Source organism: Ursus arctos, unplaced genomic scaffold (genome assembly GCF_023065955.2).
Source record: "Ursus arctos isolate Adak ecotype North America unplaced genomic scaffold, UrsArc2.0 scaffold_31, whole genome shotgun sequence".
Classification (NCBI taxonomy): domain Eukaryota; kingdom Metazoa; phylum Chordata; class Mammalia; order Carnivora; family Ursidae; genus Ursus; species Ursus arctos.
Genome location: NW_026622997.1, coordinates 32,213,315 through 32,226,141, shown reverse-complemented (window position 1 = coordinate 32,226,141; position 12,827 = coordinate 32,213,315).

Genomic DNA, 12,827 nt, shown 5'->3' with positions numbered 1-12,827 from the left:
ATTCCAGGTATCACGTATAATCCAACAAAGTCCAGTGAAAGAAAAGAACTTTCGTTCCTCCTGTGCCTTTAGGGTCTGTAAAACCTTTCCCAAAGCTCCTCAGCAGAATCCCCCTCGTGTCTTGACTACTTCTGGCTCATTGGCCTGTGTCTAATCACTGGCACAGGGAATGAGACCACTCTGGCCTAGAGGGCTCATATTTACTCCAGTTGCCTGCATGAGGGTGGGCCCAGGATTAGAACTGAGACTGCCAGAATGGAGGGGCAAACAAGGGCTTCTGAGGAGCCATAAACAAACTGCAACAGGGTGAAATGAAATGTTGAGAACCTGTAAGAAATCAGACATTTTCTGCCCTCGAAGAGCTTGGTCTAAGATTGGAGTTCTCAACCATATCAGACTTAGCAGACCCTTCTTACTATAACGTGGGAATATTTATAACCTCGATCACACCCGCCGTCCTACAATGAAATTCATACGTAACTCACCAATATACACAATTTCAGAAAGGATCAGTCCAGTGCCTTTACCATAATGTAGAGGAGAAATGAAACCGATTTGTAATAAAACATGCATTTCAACGTATAAATGCCCAGATACTACTACACCAGAAAACAATGAAGCAGTCAGGTGCTTGCTTTTAAATGTGGAAGAAGTAAAACTGCTCGGTCAAGTACTGTTAACGCTATTGGATATTTTAAAATAAAGACTGAATTCATGATTCATGAAGAGCTAAAAGGTTACATGTGATGCGCCCTGGTAACAGGTATGTCTTATTGGCCACTCAAAAAACGAGTAGCGTTACTGTTGGAGATGTCATTTTCCAAAATGGTGATCAAATTCTTGCTAAAGTTTTGAATAAAAGAATAATATTCCTTCTGTTAGTAGGATAATTTGTCCCTAGTGAATATTAAAATTATATAAGTAACAAGTAAAATAGGCATTCTAGGCTCAGGTAATAAAAAGGTGGCTTTATAATATTTTTATTGAAGTAATATTGACATTGTGTAAGTTTAATGTGTACATTTGATATGTTTATGTATTGAAATATGATTACTAGAGTTAGCTAACACCTCTGTCGTGTCACATAAATATCATTTCTTTTGGGGTACCTGGGTGACTCAGTCGGTTAAGCATCTGACTTGATTTCAGCTTTTGTTGTGATTTCAGGGTGAGATCAAGCCCCGGGACGGGCTCTGTGCTCGGCGGGGAGTCTGATTGAAATTCTCCCTCTCCCTCTGCCCCTCCCCGACTTGCATGTGTGCATGCTCGCTCTCTCAAATAATTTTTAAAAAATTTGTGTGTGTGTGGGAACAATTAAGATCTAGTCTCTTAGTGACTTTGAAGGTTATCATACAATATTGTTGCCTATAATCACCATCCTGTGCATTAGATAGCCAGGACTTACCTACTGGTTGAAAATTGTAGTTTACATTTTTAAAATTTTAGAATAGTTTTAGATTTAAAGAAAAGATGCAAAGTTCCCATATACCCCAGACCCAGTTTCCTTTATTTTTAAAATCTTACATTAGTATGCTGCATTTGTTACCACTAATGAAACTACACTGATGCATTATTATTAACCAAAGACTGTACTTCATTCAGATTTTCTTAGGTTTAAGCTACTTTCCTTTGTCTGTTACAGGATCCCATCCAGGATACCGTATTCTGTTTAGTCATCAGGTCTCCTTAGACTCCTGTAGAACGTGATTGTTTTTTAGACTTTCCTTGTTTTCTTTGTTCTTTGATAGTTTTGAGGAGTGCTGACTTGTCACGGTTTCTCAGTTGGGATTTTATTAATATGATTTTTTTTTAAATCTCGTGATGAAACTGGGATTATCGTTTTTTAGGAGAAAGCCTATGGAGGTAAAGTGCCCTTCTTATCACATCTGATCAAGGTGCACGTTACCGACACGAAGTGTCACCGATGATGGGAATCTTGATTACTTGGCTGAGGTGGCTTTTGTTGTTTCTCCACTGTGAAGTTCATCTCCACCCACCCCCTTTCCATACGGTGCTCTTCGAGAGGAAGTCAATTATGTGAAGCCCACCTTCTCGAGGGTAAAAGCAAGTTTTTTACCGATATGAATACTCAGTGAGATTTTTCAGAGCTGTTCAGGCCCGTACAGGATGTCTCACACCCCCGTTCCTCATCCACTAAGGACCAGTTGTGAAACCCAGCCACAAATGCCCCATGAGTTTCCAAAACTACCCCTGGGGGTCAGTAATGCCCTGTGGAGAACCACCATTCTAAGCTCTCGAATCCTAGTGTCTTTGACGTGGAGTGTGAACTTAAAGCATTTACAAAGGAATCTAACTTCAGAATCATAGTTTCATGGTTTCCTCCTTATTTACATGGTTTTTTTGCCTCTAATTCAGGTAAAATTTATGTGAGCTATTTGTCTTTGAGAGTTCTTTAGAACATTCAACTTCCCTTTTACATTAACTTTCTTTGTTGCTTATATTCATTTTGTTTTTTATTTTAAAAGATTTATTTATTTCAGAGGGAAGAGAGAGCACGTGCGAGCGGGGGGAGGGGCAGAGGGAGAGGGAGAGAAAGAAGCTGAAGCCGACCAGTGCTGAGTGCAGAGCCGAATGTGGGGCTTGATCCCAGAGACCCTGAGATTATGACCTGAGCTGAAATCAAGAGTCGGTAGCTTAACCTACTGGGCCACCCAGGGGCCCCTGTATTTTATTTTAAACTGGAGTCTAAAATTGGACCACAAATCTATGATACACTGGGAGCTCGAGCGCCACCCTGTGTTTATTTGAGAAAGTGCTAGTCAATACATATGGAAAATCAATGTAGTGGAATCATCTTACCAGTATACTGAAAAGCCTCACTACTCCCAAGGGTGGTCCCTGTACCGGCAGCATCAGTATTACTGGAGAACTAGTTAAAAATTGAGATCTTCAGGCTTCACCGAGACTTACTGAATGAGAAGCTCTATTTTCAAAGGATCTCCAAGCAGTTGGCATATATGATAAGGTTTGAGAAGCACTGTTGTACAGACTCCTTTCTAAAGCTACTAATATCAGAGAATTATATCCCCCAAAATATGAGTTACTTTCTCCCACTATTATAAATATAGTAAAACACTCATTATTTGTAGCAATGAATATAAGGGATATGTATCTACAAACTCAGACGTGTAAGAAACAGAGTTTTTATTCTAATTGCACATAATTTAAAGTCCCTGTTTTCTGAGAGGGGGTAGAAACTGAATCCCCATAAATTCAGGATCCCTCCTGCTGCTCTCCTCTGAGGTAAAATCTTGAGTTCCTGTGATGTCCAGAAGGTTGGAGGAACGTGAGCTGCTGATCTTCCACAGAACCATTCTACTGGCATTTGCGGAAACATCAAGTCTCCTGCTTGGTCCTCTGTTGTAGACCTATGTAGCTTGCTGTTAGACCGTCCTTCATTAAGGTTGAGGCTCTTTCCGGTCTGTCACTTCCCTTGCTACTTCATTCTGCTATTTCCGTGCTGTGTCGGCTATTTCCACTGTGCTATTTCCATGTATGTCAAGGAACTCTTTGGGTCTAAGAGTTCTTCTCCATAACTTTTACCCGGGGAGCACTGGATCATTACATCACATGAGACCATGGGAAACCAAGTCATGAGGTTTATGTATAGTCCTACCTGTTAGTCATCTGTCACAGCCATTTCTTCAGGGATCTTGCTGACTTCGAGGGTTTCTACCTGGGAAGCCAAAAGTAGGGCCCTTTTCCATTCAGAACTGCAGATACCGTATCTCAGGACTCCGATTTCCCTTTATCCTAACCCACAGGTACAGAGGAAGGTGGGGCCTCTTCATGGGGATTCACCAGGTCTCAGAGCTCTCCTTCCTCACAACTCAAAGCATGAAGGTTTAGATTTTTGAGAGTCAAAGCCCTTTTTCTTTTGTAACATCCCTAAGGCCTGTGTTCTAGCTGCTGGATAGAAAAAGGGCCATGGGTCACAAATGTAGGGAGAAAAGTTGGTATTTTAAAGTATCAAGCCACATGAATAATAGGATATAAATCCTTTAAGTTTTTATATAGGATTTATAAATCCTATAAGGATTTCTATCCCATTATTATATTATTGTAGTGTGCTCAGCATGACTTTGGGCACACAATCAATAATATTAAGTGCTCTCATACAACCAGAAGGCTGGAAGTATGAGAAGGGATCCTGTACTGAGAACATCATAATTTGTGGACGTAAACTGCAAAAAACAACAGCACAACAGCAAAGTGAAATATCAAGAGTAAAACAGGTTTAAAAGCAATAATAACTACCCTACTTGGGCCTATTAGTGGCCAGTTGCAACATCTGATGGACTAGTTTGAAGAATCTACTCTTAAATCAGTGTTCCCTTTCTGGGAGCAAGGACCTCTAGACAAGCCAGGCCTGGAGTTGCGGGGATAGGAAGCAAAGATGCCCCAAGTGAAAAACTAAGCAACGGTGGTAGGCGGGGGCTGCTCACATTTCCACCCCTTGGTTCCTAAACCCATATAATGCCTATTGGGAGTAGAGCACTAATAATGATACTTGCTTCAGGGTATATAATGTGCCATGGCAGTTGGTATTGTATCATTGCAGGATACTATCTCCAAGCCGACACCTCAGCTAGACCTTCAGAAGAGCGTCTCTTCCCACTCTCACACTTCTCATCTCCCCAAATCAAATCTGAACTGTCTCAAGCACCCACATGCCATTTATGTAGGAAGTTCGGAATCACCCTATTGCTGGTGCAGTATGTGATAGGTCTAGCAGGTTCCATGGCCCTGTGTCCACTACTACATCCCCTTTGCTGTAAAATGGACCCTTTGGCTGCCATCACCATGAGAAAAACATGCTCCAGGCAGCCACTGCCCTTCTAGCCCAGACCAATCATGGGACACATGGAGCAGAGCCATCCCAGGTTTCTCCTAGCCTGGAACAGAATGACCTTAGCTGATGTGCATGAGCAAGAAATAAAGTGTTTCTTGTAGGCTACTGAGATTTTGTGGTTGTTACACAGCATTTTTGTGGCAATAACTGATTGGCACACATCCATATCTTTACCCCCCAAATTTCTTAGTTTATCTTGTTCTTTTTTCTAACTTCTTAAATGGAATGATTACTTATTAATACTATTTTTAAATCTCAAAAGCGCATTTAAAAATATTAGGTTTTCTTGATGATACAAACAAATGGAAAGATATTCCATGCTCGTGGATTTGAGGAACAAAAATTATTAAAATGTCCACGGTACCCAAAGCAATCCACAGATTTAATGGAATCCCTATCAAAATACCAACACCATTTTACACAGAACTAGAACAAATAATCCTAAAATTTGTATGGAACCACAAAAGACCCCAAATAAAGAAATCTTGAAAAAGAACAAAACTGGAGGTATTATAATCTCAGATTTCACTATATACTACAAAGCTGTAGTAATAAAAACAGTGTGGTACTGGCACAAAAACAGACTCACAGATCTACAGAATAGAATAAAGAGTCCAGAAATAAACCCATGATTATATGGTCAATTAATCTGTGACAAACGAGGCAAGAATATGCAATGGGGAAAAGTCTCTTCAACAAAGGTGCTGGGGAAACTGGACAGGACCATGCAAAAGAATGAAACTGCACCACTTTCTTACACCACACATAAAAATAAAGTCAAAATGAATTAAGGACCTAAACATGAGACCTGAATCCATAAACATCCTAAAAGAAAGCACAGGCAGTAATTTCTCCGACATTGGCCATAGCAACATTTTTTCTAGATAGTCTTCTGAAGCAAGGGAAACAAAAACAAAAACTATTGCAACTACATCAAAATAAAAAACTTCTGCACAGCAAAGGAAACAGTCAACAAAAGTAAAAGACATCCCACTGTGTGGAAGAAGATACTTATAAATGACATATCTGATAAAGGGTTAGTATCCAAAATATACAAAGAACTAATACAACTCAACACACAAAAACCCAAACAATCCAATTTAAAAATGGGCAGAAAATATTATGGACGTTTTCCCAAAGACATACAGATGGCCAAAATCCACATGAAAAGATGCTCAGCATCACTAATCATTAGGGAAATGCAAATCATAACCACAATAAGATATCACCTCCCACCTGTCAGAATGGCTAAAATCAACAACACAAACAACAGATGTTAGTGAGGACGTGGAGAAAGGGGAACTCTCTTGCACTGTTGGTGGCAATGCAAACTGGTGCAGCCACTCTGGAAAACAGTATGGAGTTTCCTCAAAAAAATTAAAAAGGGAATTACCTCATGGTCCAGTAATTGCACTGCTGGGTATTTACCCAAAGAATGTGAAAACACTAACTTGACAAGATATGAGCACCCCTATGTGTACTGCAGCATTATTTACAATAGGCAAATTATGGGAGCAGCCCAGCTACCCACTGACAGATGAACAGATAAGGGAGATGTGGTACGCATACATAATGCAAGCCGTAAAAAGACTGAAATCTTGCCATTTGCAACAGCATGGATGGAGCTAGAGTCTTATGCTAAGCGAAATAAGTCAGAGAAAGACAAATACCAAATGATTTCACTCATATGTGGAATTTAAAAAACAAAGCAAGTGAACAAAGAAAAAGAAGAGAAAACCCAGAAAACAAACTCTTCACTAGAGAGAACAAACAGATGGTGACCAGAGGGGAGCTGGGTGGGAGATGGGTGAGATAAATGAAGGGGATGAAGAGAACACTGTCATGATGAGCACTGAGTAACGGATAGTTACTGAGTCACTATATTGTACACCTGAAACTAATATAGCACTGTATGTTAACTGGAATTAAAAACATAAAGAGGTAATTAAGTTAAAATGAAAAATTAAAAAAATAAAAATAGCTTTTCCTCAGAACTGTCTTGGTCACATAGCACAGCTTTTACTAGGTAGACACTCATTGTTATTCTTTTATATAGTTTTTCAAATTCAGTTTTGGTTTTCTCTTTAACTCTAGAAGATAAATCTTATCTTGCTATCCTTTTTTTTTTTTTTAAGATTTTATTTATTTATTTGACAGAGACAACCAGCGAGAGAGGGAGCACAAGCAGGGGAAGTGGGAGAGGAAGAAGCAGGCTCACAGCAGAAGAGCCTGATGTGGGGCTCGATCCCAGAACGCCGGGATCACGCCCTGAGCCAAAGGCAGACGCTTAACGACTGTGCCACCCAGGCGCCCCTATCTTGCTATCCTTTGATGATAATTGTAGTTTACTGCATTGTGGCTAGTGAATGAGACCTGTTACATTTCTTCCTTTTGAAATTTACCATAATTTGCTTCGTGAACAAGCATATGCTTGATTCTTGTGGCTGTTCCTCAGACAAAAACAGAATGTATCATCTGTTATGGTATACTAAGTTTTATTTACAACTGCTAGATCAAGCTGAGAACTTAATTAAAATCCTCCACAACCACTGCTATCCCCTCCCCCTCCCTCTTTTCCTTCCTCTTTTTCTTCTTCCCCTTCCTCCTCTTCCTCTTCTTGTTTGTCCACTTGATGCATTGAATTCTAAGACACATATATTCAAGTCCCTTAAGAAAATTGTAGTTTTACAAAAATCTTCTTATTTTTTGAGAGTTTTTGCCTTCCATAGTTTGCTACTATAGTGTTTGATACATAAAGGTTTATAACTTGTTCATTTCTTGGTCTTTCATCATACAAAATACCCTTTATTTTTCTGTGTAATGCTGTTGGTCTCGAATTCCATCGTACGTATAATTGATATTGCCCTCTGCTTTCTTTTTGTTTGTATTTAGTTGAAGTTTTTGCTCTTCTTCTTTCTCCTTTAAAATTTTTTCTACTTGGGAGCACCTGGGTGGCTCAGTTGGTTAAGTGTCTGCCTTAGGCTCAGGTCATGATCTCAGGGTCCTGGGATCGAGCCCCACGTCAGGCTCCCTGCTCAGTGGGGAGTCTGCTTCTCCTCTCACTCTCCCTCTCTCTCAAAAAAATAAATTCTAAAAATAAAATAAAAAATTTTTACCTTATTATATTTAGTTACTCAAGCAAAACATGGAAAAAAGGTGAATAGCTTCCCCTTTCCTTCTCCAATAACATCTATCTTGAAGAAATTCATGTTAAAAAGTTGGTGTATACCTATCCTTCAACACCATTCTCTAAGTTCATAAGTAAGCATAACTGTGTTATGGTAGGCTGAATAATGGCTCCCCAAAATATCCAGGTCCTACTCTCTGGAGCCAGTGAACGTTACCTTCTATGCAAAAATAGTCTCTGTATATATGGTTAAGCTGGGGATTTTGACATGAGGAGGTTATCCTGGATTATCTGGGTGGGCCCTAAATATAATCATAAGTGTCCCTGTGAGAAGGACACAGAGGGCCATCTGACACAGAAGAGGAACAGACAATCTGACAATGCCAGTAGAGATTAAGGTGATGTGGCCACAAGCCAAGGAATGTCAGCAGGCACCAGAAGCTGGAAAAGACAGGAATAGGTTCTCCTCTAATGCCTCTGGAGAAAACATGAAAATTAAAGATATTTCTAGTACTCTTTGATATGTCTTTAGACACATAATGGGTATACAATGCTCCATAACTCTCAAGGTACAAATATAGTTCCAGCACTCCTAACTCTCCAAATCAAATTTGAATTGGCGCAAGCATCCAGATGCCATTTAGGTAGGATATTCAGAATCACTCTACTGGGCTAGTCGCACTGACCCTAAATTGATTTTTCTCAATGAAGTATGTGTACCTTCTGTATCACAATCACCTGGAGGTATTGTGAAAACAGACTCCCATCTGATTGATGGTATCCATCAACCAGAATCTCTGGCAGTGGGGTTCAACATGCCCCAGATCATTCTTATGCACATGTAGCAAATCTTTCCTAGTCTGAAATTTCCACATGACGTCCAGACCAACATTCTCTAATATAATTTTCTACAGTGATAGAAACGTTCTACGCACGCACTGTGTAGCCGCCGGCCACATGCGGTTATTGAGCTTTTAAAATGTGACTAGTGTGATTGAGAAACTAAATTTCTACTATAATTAAATTTAAATAGTCACATGAGGCTACCATTTTGGACAGCACAGTTCTAGATGGTTAAGTCCTTGAGAGCAAAAACTGGATCTTTAATCTCTGTATCCCCTCTGTGCCTGGCACATGGTAACCTGTAAATAAAAATGAAATAGGAAACAGGCCTGCGCTATTTCCATTTTTTGAGGTTCCTGGTATATTAAGAAATGACAAAATAGGGGGCGCCTGGGTGGCACAGCGGTTGGGCGTCTGCCTTCGGCTCAGGGCGTGATCCCGGCGTTACGGGATCGAGCCCCACATCGGGCTCTTCCGCTATGAGCCTGCTTCTTCCTCTCCCACTCCCCCTGCTGTGTTCCCTCTCTCGCTGGCTGTCTCTCTCTCTGTCGAATAAATAAATAAAATCTTTAAAAAAAAAAAAGAAATGACAAAACAGGATTATAAAATTTGTGGTATTATTTTAACTGTTTACCTTACACTCTTTTTTTTTCTTGTGATGAGGAATTTTAAGATCTACTCCCTTAGCAACTTTCAAATATGCACTACAGTCTCGTTTACCGTAGTCACCGTGCTGTACGTTCCATCCCCATGATTTATTTTATGACTGGAAATTTGCACCTCCGACCCCCTTACCCATTTCACCTACTCTCCAGCCTCTGCCTCTGGTAACCACCAATCTGTTCTCCGTATGTTTGAGCTTGGTCTTGTTTTTGTTACTGTTTAAGATTCCACATTTGAGTGAGATCAAACTGTATTTGTTTTTCTGTCTGACTTATTCCAGTTAGCCTAATGCCCTCAAGATCCATCCAAGTTGTTGCAAATGGCAAGATTTCATTCTTTTTTATAGCTGAATAGTATCTATTGTTCATATATACCACATTCTCTTTATTCATCCATGAACACTTAGTTTGTTTCTGTATCTTGGCTGTTGTAAATAAGGCTTTAATGAACACAGGAGTGCAGAGATCTTTTTAAACTAGTGTTTCAGTAAATGCTCAGAAGTGGAATTGCTGGATCAGATGGTAGTCCTATTTTTAATCTTTTGAGGAAGCTCCACACTATTTTCCACAGTGGCTGCACCAATTTACATTCCCACCAACAGTGCACGAGGGTTCCCTTTTCTCCACGTTCTTGCCGATACTTCTTATTTCTTACCTTACATTTTCAAAGCACCTTTATTGTCCATTCTCCAGATAATTACAAGATTATTACACCGTAGACACATTCTTGCTGGACAAGAATGCCTAATTGTTATGGGGTATTCAATTGCCTTTCTACCTTCAACTTAACAAATATAAAAGTTACATTAAGACAACGATGAATCCTGCTTTAAGATTTTCTGTCTACCTTCAGTTGAAGCATGTATGTGCAAATATACATGCCAGTGAATACAAATCAGATCACTAATACATGGTAGAAAGGAATTTAAAGTAAATAAGATGATTTAGGTTACATAATAGAAAATGTAATACTTCAAATTCTGGCCTACTAAAGGAAAATCCTGAGAGAGGTCGTGAGGAATTATTTGATTGGAGAATTAGGGACATCCGATTGTCACTTACACTTGCCAGTCATTACCTTGACTATCTACCTCCATCAGAAGGAAAAAAGCAAAATTAAAAGAATGACATTGTGTAGATTTGCAATAACATTAAAACTTCTTTGAAAATAATTAATTTTTCTAGCTTTATTTAGCTGAATTGAAACCCTGGAGACCTTATAAACAAGACATTTTTATCAGCATGGAAGAAACGTAAATTTCAACTCCTGATTGAAGTAAGGGCAAGTGGCTACATATAAAGGTGGTCATCATTATATGTTCATCATTCATTTCTCCAGCTTTTTCCATGATCAACTTAAGTGGGTGGCCAGTGCAATTGTACACAGAATGTAGAAAATTCTAAATAAGTCCAAGCAAGAGAAAAACCCAGATTTAAATAGGTTAGGACCAGGGAACAAATTGGAATGCAAATATGCAGCCACCAGGTTCCTATTCAGGTGCTAAAGCTGAGCTAAAGCTTGATTTGGAGCTTCCTGATGGCCAGAGTGAAAAGGGAAACACATCCAGTTACATAATTCTACTTGGCTGTAAGGAAGACATACTCAGTTATTCAGGGGTAGCTGAGCATTTCATGACACTTGGCTCTGAAAGAAAATTCTCTCATGGGATTTTCCATGGGAAACATAAAATGACCAAATGCACAGGAGCTCTATCGCAAATGCACTATTGGGCTCTGTGGAGCAGTCTCTTCTAGAATCCCTTAACGTATGCCAAAGACACAATATTTAAAAGACAAGTCAGTAAAATACTCCTGGAAGGGGGTGAGGAAGGTTTCTGTGTATGAGCTCAGGGTAATATGATCAGGTATGTAGTTTTCCGAGGGACGAGCTAATATTCTGTGGTTGAGTAATGGCAAACCCATATTGTTTAGAATTCAGTAATCCAATTAGCAGATGGTAGGCGGTTGACAGCCTTTCGTCAAGAATGAGTCATCCCATCGAGATTCTCACCTAGATAGAAACATTTCTCTCTACATGGTGGTGAACAGAGGGAGAACCTGGAGGGAACCCAGGATTTTCCTTTAAAAAACAACTCTTCAAAAATAAGAAAAATTAGGGGCACCTGGGTGGCTCAGTCAGTTAAGTGTCCGACTCTTGATTTCAGTTCGGGTCATGATCTCAGGGTTGTGAGATTGAGCCCCGCATGGGTCGCTCAGCATGAAGTCTGTTTGTCCCTAGCCCTCTGCTCCCCCCTGCTCTCTCTCACAAACAAATTAAAAAAAATAATAAAATTTAGTAAGTGTTCAAGTCCATAAAGTTCTATCTGATAGAGCAGAGGGTCTGCAAACTCACACACAAGTCTGGGTTTTGTGTGTGTTTTTTTGTTTTATTTTTACGAAGTTAGGTAGGTAACTAACACATTAACTAACACATTAGTTTTCAATACTTAGAGATCAATAGATTTCGAATCTGGCAACCCTGGATGCTGGTCCCACGACACAACAACAATCTGCTGGGTTGAGTGTAGAGCATTTAGGTATTCGAATGCCCTGCTGGAAAATGAAGATTTGGACCGAAAAAATTTCAAAGAAGAAATTATCAGTTATTCACTTTGGCTATAGAAAAATCTGCATAATGCTCCCATGAAATGTATGGCTTTTAGCCAATGGTAACCACACAATCAATTGGACATTAAACTTCATTATAATAAAATGTCATCATTAAGGAAGTAACCAACTTTCTACCTCTAAAGCAAGCTAGCATATGTCAAAATAATCCAAAAGTGGTTTCAAATTGTTTAGATATAGGTTAAAAACAAGAAAGGCCACAACTTGCTTCTTTTATGTCCTTGAAATACCTTCCGATCCATCTGAACATAAATTCTAGTGATCGGGACTTTTAAGAAATGCATTAGTCCTGGTTTTCTAAGAACTAGGATTCTATATTGAATGCAGGGAATTTAACCTGAAACTAGTTCTTGTCCACAGAGTAAAGCCTGAGAAATCATTCAAAGTGGCAAACATTCTTGTATTTGCTTTTTCTAATTATAAATGTACACTGTCAAAAATTTCAAAAATAAAGAAGAATTTAGATTATTTTTCCCTCAACTTTTTATTTTGAAAAATTTCAAACCAATGGAATACAGATATGCAGGCCAAGGGTCCTCCCAATTACTAATGCTGAGCCACAAATTTTCTCGGAGCTTCTTGGCAGTCAAAGTGAAAGGAGAAAACAGCCAGTTATATAATTCACATCGCCTATAAGGAGAAAACATATCAGTTACTCAAGGGTAGACAAGTGTTTCATGACATTTGGCCTGAG